At 39.1% G+C, this 12,369-nt stretch overlaps 1 pseudogene; it reads right to left on the bottom strand.

Moving 5' to 3' along the window:
• Positions 1 to 3,576: 3,576 nt before the first annotated feature.
• LOC131515443 (ribosomal protein eL42-like) lies at positions 3,577 to 3,880 on the bottom strand (annotated as a pseudogene).
• Between the last annotated feature and the right edge of the window lie 8,489 nt (positions 3,881 to 12,369).

Genomic DNA, 12,369 nt, shown 5'->3' on the forward strand with positions numbered 1-12,369 from the left:
GGTGAAGTGTCCAACTCTTGATTTTGGCTCAGGTCATGGTCTCATGGTTTGTGGGTCCCAGCCCCACATCGGACTCTGCACTGACAGTGCGGAGCCTGCTTGGGATTCTCTGTCTTCTGTCTCCCGCTCTCTCTGCCCCTCACCTGCTCTCTCTCACTCTATCAAAAATAAACATTAAAAAAAAAGTAATTCTGCTCATTAAAAAAGTCTTTACCCTCGGTGTTGGCAAGTAGTTTGATTAGAGAATTCTAGACTAAAAATAATTGCATTCAGAATTTTTTTGAGACATTGCTCCCCTGCCTTCTAAATTCGGCATCGCTGTTGGAAATCTCCTATCATTTTATGTTATGATCCATAGTGTAATCCGTTCTTCCCCTCATTCCATCCCCCAGAGCTTTTCAAGATCTTCTCTATTGTTAGGATTTTGAAATTTCATAATGATGCAGGTCTTTTTAAATTTCATTGGCTTGTTAATCTGCAGATTCACATCTGGTAGTTTTAAGAGCTTATAATTTCTTTGTCAATTTTCCTTCTATTGTTTTCTCTCTTTTCTCCTGTTAATCTGGATTTCTGGAATAATTGTCTGTCTAGTTCTCTAAACCTCTGTTTTTGTTGTTGTTGTTGAGCTCCCTGTTCTCTCCTAGAACTTATTTTCCAACCCTCCAGTTGGATTTGTCATTTTTGCGATAATTTTCTCTTCACTGAAGCTATTAATTATAGTATCTTTGAAATTTTCTTCTGTTTCCTGCATTGTCTCATTTTGGTTCTTGTGTCGGAGGCTTTCCTCAAATGGCTGATAATCATTGTCCATTTATAGCTAAGAATAGGACACTAAAAAGCTGATTGGAAGATCTGCGTGCATGTGCAGGCCTAATTGACTGGTAGATGGTGCTGTGGGCTCAGAGCTTTTTAACTGACCTCCCGGTGACAATAGACAATAGTATGTATTGTCTTTTCAGGTTCATTTCCTCCAGAGAAGGACACTACCATCTTCTACCTGGGGGTATGAGACTGTCTGCATGTGTTTTTAGTTGGCAGTGGAGAAGGCTGGAGTTCCAGCATCCGGACTGCGGATTTTTCCTTGATTCCTCTGTTTTCAGCTTAGTACTGCATCTTTACCCTCCTCTCCGCATGGTTCTTCCTGCTTGGAGACTTTCTGAAGTTCTGCAGATACTGTAGGGTAAAGATGCTCACATTTTCTCCTCTTTGGCCAGTGGGAGCCTCTTCAGGTATACTCCTGAGTCTTTTGGAGAGTCCAGTAGATTTTGATAACATTGTTACTATCTGTCCTGACCAGGTGTTCTAGGGTCAACTTCTGTCTTCCTTGTCTCAGAGTTGGAATCAAACATTTCTTTAGGGATCCCTAGTTCCTTTCGTCCAAAATGGTATTTGGAGACAAATTCTTGGTACTAGCATACTCACTGACACTGAAATAATCATTGTGGTGGGACTTTTGAATTGGCAGAGCTTGGAAATACTTATTTTTTTAGGATAAAATTAGGAACTCATAATGGTATTTCCAATTCAAAATGAGGACAAGGCTTTTACTAAATATATCTAATCTTACATCTGTACTTTCTTTTTTAAAAATATTTATTTATTTTGAGAGAGATCAAGAAAGCATGCACAGGGGAGGGGCAGAGTGAGAGGGAGAGAGAGAATTCCAAGTAGGCGGGGTACTGTCAACATGGGGCCTGACCCAGGGCTCAAACCCACGAACCCTGAGATCATGACCTGAGCAGAAACCAAGAGCCGGATGCTCAACCAACTGAGCCATCCAGGCACCCCTATACTTTCTTCCTTATACACTGAGAATCATGGCTCTCACTGTCATTGGAATGATAGAATATCATCTCATTGCATACTTGTTTTCCCCCATGGTACACACAGAACAATGTCAGAATATTAATATCAGCATTACCACCAACAAAATGATTACTGAATTCGGTTCTTTTGTTTTTAGAATATATTCCACTATGTATGAATAGTCACATTATTGTGCCTTAAAATCACTTGAATTGGTTTCTTTCTGTATGGTTTTGCCACCAACCAAATACACATTTAGGTTCATTTTTTTTTTAACTTCGAAAAGTGTTTTCTTGAAACCTAATTTTGTTTTTTAATTTGTAAGATATTTACGTGGTCCCAAAGTCAAATCTATAAAACCAGACATACTCAAAGAACTTTAGTCTTCATTCCTTTTCCCTCAACCCCAATCCCATTCTCTTTTATAGGGAACCATTGTTTTCATATTTTTGCCTTTCATTTAAAAACAATAGCCATATATACATATATACATGTATATTGTGTGTGTGTGTGGGGGGGAGGCTTTGCGGTCCATTTCACTGCTTCTTCTTGTGCTTTCCTTTGATGACTGCTGTGCAGTTTCTTCTTGCCACCTTTCTCTTCCCTTCTGCCCTTTACCTCATGGTTTGCCTCCTTACCCTCACCTCTCTCTAGCTCTTCATTCTTTCCTTAAATACTTTCAGTCTAATGGCTTCAAGTACTACCTGTTTATAGTGATTGGAGTGGGGGTGGTGGTCCACAAAACTGTCTCTCTAGACTTCTGGCTTTAACTTCCTGCTGTATCTGCATATGTTTTCATTTGTAGATTTCTCAAGTTCCACACTTCCCAAAGTGCACTTACCATCTCACCTCACCCTTTTGTAGCCTCTCATCTTTTTCTATGGCTCTTCTATTAAGAGCACCTTCAACCATCCAAATGCCCTAGGTATGAACTGTTGATTTTGGCACCTCCATTATTCCCAATTCTCATATTCAGTTGATTTCCAGGGCCTACAGAGTCCCCTTCCAAGTGGTTTCTTTCAAATTCCTCTTCTCACCATTACCACCTCGCTTGTGCTCTCATTATCTCTTTTCTCAACCTCATAGAAGTTTTTCAGTTGCTCTTCCTGCATCTAGACACTCTATGTTGCTTTGGTCCTCCATCAATATCAGAGTAAGTTTTCTGAAACTTAGGACATACCATTTTTCCAATTTAAGTCCTTTGATTGCTTCCTGTTGCCTAACTTTCAGTGATTTCTTTTCTGTAATCTGGTTCAAGTCAACCTTTTCACATTCTCTTTCACATCTCTCCACATGTGCTTTGCTCCATAAGCCACTCTGAGGGCTATGCTTTTAGCCTGAACACATGGCTCACTTGAAAAATTTATTTGTTCTTGTTGTTCCTTCCTTTCTTGAAACATTCTTACTGTCTATGCGTGATGCTAAAACTGTTTATTCTTTAAGGCACAGCTTAAATGTCATCTTCCTGGAAAAGTTAATTGTTCCCAGTTCAGAGTACACTGGACCCTTCTTCCTAAATGAATACAGCATTTACCACTTTGTTTTATATTGAGTTGAATAAAGAGCAGTTTCCCCATGCTAGAATTTAAGTTCCTTGAGGTCAAAGGGCTATTGATTATTTATTTATTTCTTTGCCTTCCACCTTGTACAGTGCCTATTCTTAGTTATTATTTGTTGAATAAATGTATGCTTAATAAGTATTTCTTTTTAACATAACCTTAAGATTTGGTTGTCTTCGTAATATTACAAAATATGAAACTTAGAACTTGATCACTTGGCCTTCTTATCTCCTTCCAGTTCAAAATACTTGTATCTCTTCATAGCCAACATTCTCTTAGAGCTGCAGTTGGGCTCAACACATTGAAGCCTCACCACAACCTTCTCTGTAAGTTTTAGCCTTTTCCTGGAAAATCAGCTTAGTCTACCCACCATAGCTTCTTTGCTTCCTGTCATAATGCCACCTTCCCTGGTCATAAAGAGAATCTTTGCTTCTCTTGTACCGAGTCACTTTGTGGGGTTAGGGCTTGACACACTTCTTGCAGAAAGTCTGGCGGGTTTTAGAAATGTTCACCATGATTGTGAGAATGCTATCGGCATTGAAAGAAAAACTCAATAAATACTTCTTGAGTTGAATTGGATGTGAATCATTTTATGATGGGTGATCCAAATAGGTGCCACAAAGGGACTATCCATTTAGTGATTGATGCTTGTTTTATGGAATTTATTCTTGTGATAGTCATTTTATATCTTTTAGCCATCCTTAATTCTTTCCTTCCCCTTTTTCCAACATCCCTGTTGCTAAGTCTCTATCCACTGTATTTTTACAGTCATCCCTCTCTTCCTTCCCATTCCATTGACACTACAGCATCCAAGCCCTTACCATTCTAGGTTTGATAGTTTTTTTTTTTCCTCTAGACCTCTGTGCCTCTAACCCATTTTACCTCCAATAAGTAGATAGATACTCTTCTTATGCTTATTTGACTCTATTATTTCCCCATTAAAAAAAAAATCATTGGTAGTGTCTTGATGTATAAAAGGAGAAATCCACATTTCTAAACCTATTCAATGACCCCCTACTACCATATTAGTTTTATTACCAACCCTGACTCATCAGTGCAAACTTGTGGTTTTAATTACATCATCCTGCAAACACAGTTTTCATGTTTCCATCTCTCTGTCTTTGTGTAAGTAATTTTCTCTCCTTGAAATGCCCTTCTCTTCTTGGTGCATCTAAATTATATAGATTGTCAAGACTGGTATGGTTCCTTGCAGAAGCAGAACAGGATGGACCTATTACCCAATATTCAGTTCCCATCCAAAATTTGATTTGGATGTCAAGCCTGATGATGTTATACATGTACCAAGAGGGGATGAAGGGTTTGTTACTCACATATAGGACTTTCTACGGAGAGCAAGGCAGGCTCCCAAAGTGGTCTGAAATGACTTGAAAGAGTAGGAAAAGGAGACTATGATTAGGGAGTGGGACTGGGATGAGGGCTCCCACATGGGCTGGGGCTCATGTGGTTTGAACTTACTACCAGCACCAAAGAAGGGGGCAATCAGATTTTGTATCAGCCTGCAGAAGGGGTATAGGAGTGATGAGGCTTGAAAGCCGTCAGTAGTCAAACATCAAAGATGGAGTCAGACTCTTTATTACAAAGACCCAATCCAAATCCCACTGAGCTCCCTAATCCTTTGATATCACTCTTCTTATGAATTCCCAGAATTCAGCATCTGCTGCCTCATTCTGTTCTTTAACTTTCCCTGTATTGAACCCATGGAAATAAATTTAATGATTATAGAGTCATACCTACAAGGAATGAATGAAGGTTTTATAGGTCCTGGAGTTTATACAGTTTTTCATGGTGCCCATTTTATGAAAAAGACTACAAAATAGGTACGAGACCTTAGAAGGATTTGTGCTTGTTAGCAGCCCTGAAGCTTCAGCTTCATTAGCTTCGTGGTAAATCTGCCTCTGAATTCCTCTAAAACATTAAAAAATGGATTTAAAAAATTTTTACATGCAGTAAAGTTCACTTTTATTGGTTACAGTTCTTTAAGTGTGTACATATGCATAGATTCTTGTAACCACCATAACAGATAGGGTATTCAGACCCTCCCCAAGCCATGCTTTTATATTTTGATTCTTCCCTAGACTCTAATGCCTTGCATTTGGTAAGAGTTTGTTGTTGATGATGATAGTGAGAAAATGACACTTTATTTTTCAACAGGAATAGATTCCTAGTGATGAACAGAGCCATTAAACATATTTTCTAATAAGGACTACGTAGGAAAACTTCCATTCAACTAAGTCAGAATTTGAAATTTTAAAAAATGACCACATTTTGGTTTGAGACCCTCAGGGATGAAATTTATGAGATTCAACTACTTTCTATCCCTTTCTGACATTTGACTTAATTGGCACAGCATTATGCTTTGAAATGTAGATGTTTAATAAATACTTGGTGATTTAAATTAGTGGACTAGCTGAATCAGAAATTACTAAGGCAAGCAGCATTCTTTTTAAAACTACGTGTGAAAACATATTTATTTATTTATTTTCATGTGTATTTATTTTTGAGAGAGAGCGACAGAGTGCAAGTGGGGGAGGGGCAGAGAGAGAGAGGGAGACAGAATCTGAAAGCAGGCTCCAGGCTCTGAGCTGTGAGCACAGAGCCTGATACGGGGCTTGAACCCACAAACTGCGAGATCATAACCTGAGCCCAAGTCAGATGCTCAACTGACTGAACCACCCAGGTGCCCCATTATTTATTTGTTTATGGACACATTTGGTTTTCCTGTTCTTTTATTTTTTTTATTATTAATTAATTAATTAATTAATTTTTAAAATGTTTATTTTTGAAAGAGAGACAGAGCATGAGAAGAGAAGGGCAGAGAGGGAGAAACAGAATCTGAAGCAGGCTCCAGACTCTGAGCTGTCAGCACAGAGCCCAACTCAGGGCTCAAAGTCATGAATCTCGAGATCATGACCTGAGTCAAAGTAGGGCACTTAACCAACTGAGCCACCTAGGCGCCCCTTTCCTGTTCTTTTAGAGTTCTAGAAACAAGATCAGTAATCACAGTACTACCAAATAAGATCCTTGAAGGAGGGCTGATTTCTCAAATCTAGAGGAAGCTATGTCTTTTCGAATGAAGCAAACTGAGAGTGGAGAAGGAAAAGTCTTTTGCTGAGACAGCAACTGAAACATATAATAACTACTTTGTAGCCTAAATGCCCCAGTATCCGAAATGATTCTGTATAGTACAAATCCAATTTTGCCCAAGCTCATCTGCAAGTGATGAATACTTAATTTACTGTTTTGACAGAATTGCTACTACTGGACCCTAAATTTTCACTTAATCTGAAATCGAAAATGCCTTTCCAACAGGGAAGGGAGGAAGTGGAATGCTCTTCTCACTTCCTTAATGCCTGATGATGCATTGTTTTCAAATACCACTGTGTACCTGACCTTCGGCAGGAAATAATTGTGGCTCGGTTTGTTCATTGCAGAGCAAAGAAGGGTCATACAACTGGGTGTTTCAGATAAAAGTCCAATTAATCTCAAAATAGTTCTTCACTGAGTAAAGAGAAGCGGCTACGAAGGCACAGGCTTTAGCTCCTGAGCACATCTTCTGTCCCTGTGATTAATTGTATTAACCAAACAGTGTTAATTCAGCCTGAGAGGAAGGTCAGCAGTTCCGTTCCCTTCTGTCTTTCTGCTACTCCCTCAATGTCTACCCATCAGAGTCTTGTCAACAACCAGGTGGTTTGCTTGTTTAGTGAGACTACAAACAGAAGTGCTGGTGAGAATTTCAAGAAAAAGCAGTCCTAGGTGCAGCCAGCAGCCAGCCAGTATAGAGTTCTCTAGAGAACTGAGGACATTTTTATCCCTGTCTCTAGGCCTGGGGATTTGAAACAGTGTGATCATTCCCAGAAGCAGAGCACAGGTTTACAAAATGCCATCCTTCATAATAGTGCCATATTATGTTTTTTAAAGCTGGCTAACAATTGCTTTATTCACCTATCTGTGAAAGATTTATCTACAGAAACCAGACTTTTGGCTGTGGATTATTTCCCATTGTGTCTAAAAATGATAAGACTAGTTATTTCTTGTGTTCAACCCTTGTGGGGAATTAGGTGGCCATCCCTTTACCTCTTTGGTTTCACTCTCCTTAATTCCTGGGCATTTACAATCATCCAAATTGTGTTTGATTAGCATAAGCGAGATTTCCCACAAGAGTTTCCTAATACATTTCTTCTGCAATGAAGTCCCGGATGGATACAGTAAGCCCCTTTTGTTCATCCGGTATGTCATTCAAACGGATACCAAAAAGAGATGCATAAGATCATTGGCACTTGGTGATTACAAAGGAATGAGTGGGGTTGCAGGATGCAGTTCAGAAACCAGTGCAGTAATGGTAAAGAGAAAGGCAGGTAGAGGCAACAGAGCCCTTGCTACAGCTATCCTTAAGATCCATGCTGTCAGCCTACTGTTTGAGGGCAAAAACTGATAACAAGGGAGTTGTGATATTTTTTAAAGCACCAAGTCTCTGTAAGATTTGATCAAATAAAGGAAGACTTTATTGCAGCATTAAAGAGAATCTCTTGGATATCTAACGACAGGAACTGCAGGGTGAAGGCGATTCTCTTTCAAGAGCTACATGGCCCTTTCCCCGATGGTGTCTTTGCATTTTGTGATTTTTTTTTTTTCTTTTTGGCTGAGAGCTGCATATTTTTCTGGAACTTTATCTGTGTTATCTGTGGAATCTTTTGAGACCTCTGTTGCACTTGAGACTAACAACTCAGGAACTCTAGGAATTATAGTCTCTGCTTGAAGTTTTTCAGACTACACTAGCATGAATTTGGACCACAAGCCATGTGAGCACTGACTTATGGCTATGAACACTCATGGTAGATTGTTTAACTATCCAGTCAGCACTAAGATCAAGAGAGACATGGTCCTCGCTGCCACCTTCCGTAGAACAGGGTCTATGTGTTGCTCATCTGTACACTGAGGGTGTAGTCTTCTGGGCTTCTAGCACTATGTGAGGGGTCTTCATTTAGACTGTCCACTTTAGATGGGTCCCCAGCCTTGTGCAGCCCTCAAGGCAGAAGCTCAAATGCTCCAAGGATTGGCAGAAACTTTCAGGGTGAAAGCCAGCTTTGGTATTCACTTAACCAAACAGGGTCCCTACTCTGATTGCATTTTTGGGATCTATAGAAAACTTTATTTTATGCCAGCTCATTGATGCGTTTTAAAGCATTAAGAAATTTAGCTGATACTTTAGTTGTCTCAGTCGGGGAGTTGTTTGATAGATCAAGAATTAATCTCACAGTGTCTCCACTTCCCTATGGATATCTCTCAGTGTTCTTTTTTCTATTTGATCAGTTTATTCGGTTTATTCAAAGTTTTTAGTCTTCCAGAATTCCAGTGTCCTGTGATTTGGACAGCTAAGGCTTCTTTTGTTCTGACATTACTTCAGTTTCTTCTCTTATTGTTATTTGGCCTGTCACTCCAATTCCCAAATGAAAACTAAGAGAAGATCTAATTTTCAAGTTGAACCATTGAGGTTCCTTGGTCATAGGTCATTGGGTCAGAATGTATGCTGGGTTCAGTTAGGTGTGGTCAGGGTGTGTGTACTGGGGTGCGGGAGTGGTAGGGCCATGTGTTATAAAACATGGCCATTGTTTCTTAATAAGGCTGTGGGCACATGGTTTCCCATTGAAGATGCTGTGGGAAGAAACTATAAAACATTTCTAGTACAAAAACCTATAAGAACAATACTCCCTCCTTCTCTGCCTTAAAAACAAAAGATGGGCTATCAGACAGAGATGGTTTCTATCAAGTTCTTCTTTAAAGTGAGACGGGTGACGATTGTGAGGTGACAACATGATAGTCAAAGTGGAATCCTGCATGAGGACTTGTATCAGTGCCATTGCCCTTAAAATGAACTCTGTGTTAATGACTTTTGAAAGACCATGAAATTATTGCAGATACACATGAGAATCAAAATAGATTCACCAAAAACAGCGAGGAACCGCATTAGCAACTTTTATTAAGAAGTCTTTTTTAAGTATTACCGAAGTCCAAGAGCTCTTTTAAGATGCACATTTGTATTTCTACATTAGTACAATAATTGGATAAAATAAGGTATGGCACTGACCCCACCTCTCCCTTCAGCTACTGCCACTTTACAGCTAAACTTGTTGAAGCAGTACCTTCACTTTTCTACCTCTTGTTTTCTCCTTAGTCCACTCTAATCTGTAGCCCAATCCTTCATTGCACAGAAACTTCATGGGAACAGAATCTAGTCCGTTTCATTCACTACTATCTCTCCAGCAGTAAGGACAGTGCCTAACCCACACTAGGTTCTCAGGAGGTATTTGTTAAAGAAATGAATGACTGCAATGGAATATTAGCCACTCATTAAAATGATGATATTTATGAAGAGTTTTTAATGATTTTAGGAGAACACTTTGACAAAAGCCTTAACAGGCAAAAGGATAGAAAATTATATATTTAATATAATCTCAGCTATTAAAATGCATGGAAAAAAAAGACTGGAAGGAAATATGTTAAAACGTTAACAGTGGTTCTCTGGAGTGGGATTATAAATGATGGTTACTTTCTTTTTGTCTGTATTTTACTGTTCTATCAATGTTGAATAATAGGTAGTTTTTATAATTAAACAAAAACTAAATCCAAGCAACAACATAAAGGATAGGTTGTAGTATTTTAATGTACCTTAATTTCAGGATCAAATAGCTACTTTTATTATTGATAGAAGCTAATGGACCGAGTGAGATTGCATTTGATAAGTATGGGTTAATTGTTCAGATGATAAGCATTTTTTGTTACCCTCTCATTTTAATTGTTTCAGCCTCATCCTTCCAACAGCAGACATTTATCGAGTGGTAACTATGTGTGGCACATGCATTATCTCATTTAACCATCACACAAACCCTCTGAGGGAGATATTATTATTCCCAATCTTCGATGAGAAAACTGAGGCATAGGATGTATATATGGAACTTGCCCAGGATTGTACTGCTAGTAAATGGTCCAGACCAAGTGCAGTTCTTAATCAGTGCTCTTGGAACCATGGCTTTTATCAGTTAGAACTCTCCAGAGTAGCTTATCCCATGTTCAGAAGCATGATACAAACTATACCCAGAAACCTGCTGTTGCAGAAATTTTCGGAGGCTGCTGCACATTTTCACTGTAGTTAGCAGAAGTGAAAAAGGAGTTCATGGTTGGCTTGGATCAGGCTGGGTATGGGGCTAAAATGAGAAGTACCTAGTGAAAATAATTTGGAGAGTCGTCATTGCTGAGAAATGTATGAAAACAAAGTATGTTCCAGCTCAAAAGTGTACTAAAAAAATTTGCATTGCACACCAATAAATGGTAATCACATGGGCTGAACTGAGCCAGGATACCACATGTGGGTTACTGGGCTGTCCAGATATGTGGGAGGACAGGTAGCATCACAGCAGTAGCCATGGCCCTTCGCTTCAACAGCCTCTGGGCATACCATCAGAAAAGAATAGAACTTTTTTCCGTCCAATTGATAAAGTTACATGCACGTGGTAAAAAAAAAAAAGGTACAAAAGAGAATGCAATAAAATAAAACATCATTCCCTACCCACAACTCTCATTTCCTCTTCCCAGAGGCAACCATTGTTACCAATTTCTTGAGTGTTCTTCCAGAAATATTTATGCACAAAAGTAAATATTTCGTATTTGTGTATGTGCTGTTTGAAACACACAAATGGTATCAAATTACACCCACCTCCCTTTTCTCTCCTTAATACATCTTGGCAGAGCTACCAAAAATAGTTATGCACAAGGCACTTGGCTGAGGGGAGAGGGGAGGCTAAAATTCAATAAACTGGGTTCAATGGCAGGAGGCCGGGTCTGCCTGGAGAGGGGGTGCTTTTCTTGATTTGCACAAAGGTGCCATCTTGGGCTCCATATCAGCACATACAGGTTTATTTGATTCCTTTTCACCATTGCAGAGCATTTTGTTGTAGTGGATGAACAGTACTTTATCTAGTTTCTTTTTGGTGGATATTTAGGTTCTTTCTGATCTTTTGCTCTTAGAAAAAAAATGCTGTTACAAATTTCCTTATCTAAACATTTTCATGCACCTGTGTGAGCACATTGAAGAAGTTTGGATATGCCACTTTTGAGATTCTGAAACATTTGATTTCAAATGAGAAACAAAATATATTGATTAAAAAAATCCTCAATTCTAGAGGTATTTCTTCTTTAATTTTTGTAAACAATATTTCAAATTTTCATTCATTATCAGCCTTGATAATTGACTTCCAGCTGCCACAGGGAATGCTTGCTTTCTTCTCTAATCATCCACAGCAGGTTCCTTTCCTCTCTTAAGCTATCCTCACCACTCCCAGAATTATCCTTGTCAGCAGGGTCCAGGACTGGAGTAGTGCTCTTCATTGGTCTCGGGGAGGTTCTCTTTCACTGAAGTTTAGAAGAATCAAAATTCCTCCCCTGATTTCCACAGGAGGGTATACTTGATTCTCACGTCTCTGAGGACTTCAGCTTTCCTGCTATTAATATCAACAAATCTGACTTTTTAAAGTACAGACAGTATAAGGCTGAGGTGAAGGGATTTATGAGACAGAATTTTTATTCTTAGAGGCAGTGTTAGGTAGTAAACAGGGAAGGGTCTTTAGAGCCAACAGAATAGGAACTAGAAGCCTAGATCTGTCATGCTTGATAATGGAAGTATATAAAGCAATTTGCACAGAGCCAATAATCAGTAACTAAAATTAATATTGATGATGATAATGGGGATGAAGGGGATGATTACAGCGGGGTAGTATGTATACATGAATAAGGAAACAAATATGCCCTGGGGACTGTGCTGGGTGTTCTGTAGAAATTAAATGTTGGTCACCCTGTAGAGCAAGCATCATACCTCCATTTTAAAGACATGGCCAAAGAGGTGAAAAGGATCCAAGGATCTGCAGCTGCTAAGGAGTAGGGCTAGTATATAAGCTACACTCTTCCACATTCAAACTAGTGTTCCTTTCTT

The sequence above is a fragment of the Neofelis nebulosa genome, chromosome 6 (assembly GCF_028018385.1).
Source record: "Neofelis nebulosa isolate mNeoNeb1 chromosome 6, mNeoNeb1.pri, whole genome shotgun sequence".
In the NCBI taxonomy this organism is placed as follows: domain Eukaryota; kingdom Metazoa; phylum Chordata; class Mammalia; order Carnivora; family Felidae; genus Neofelis; species Neofelis nebulosa.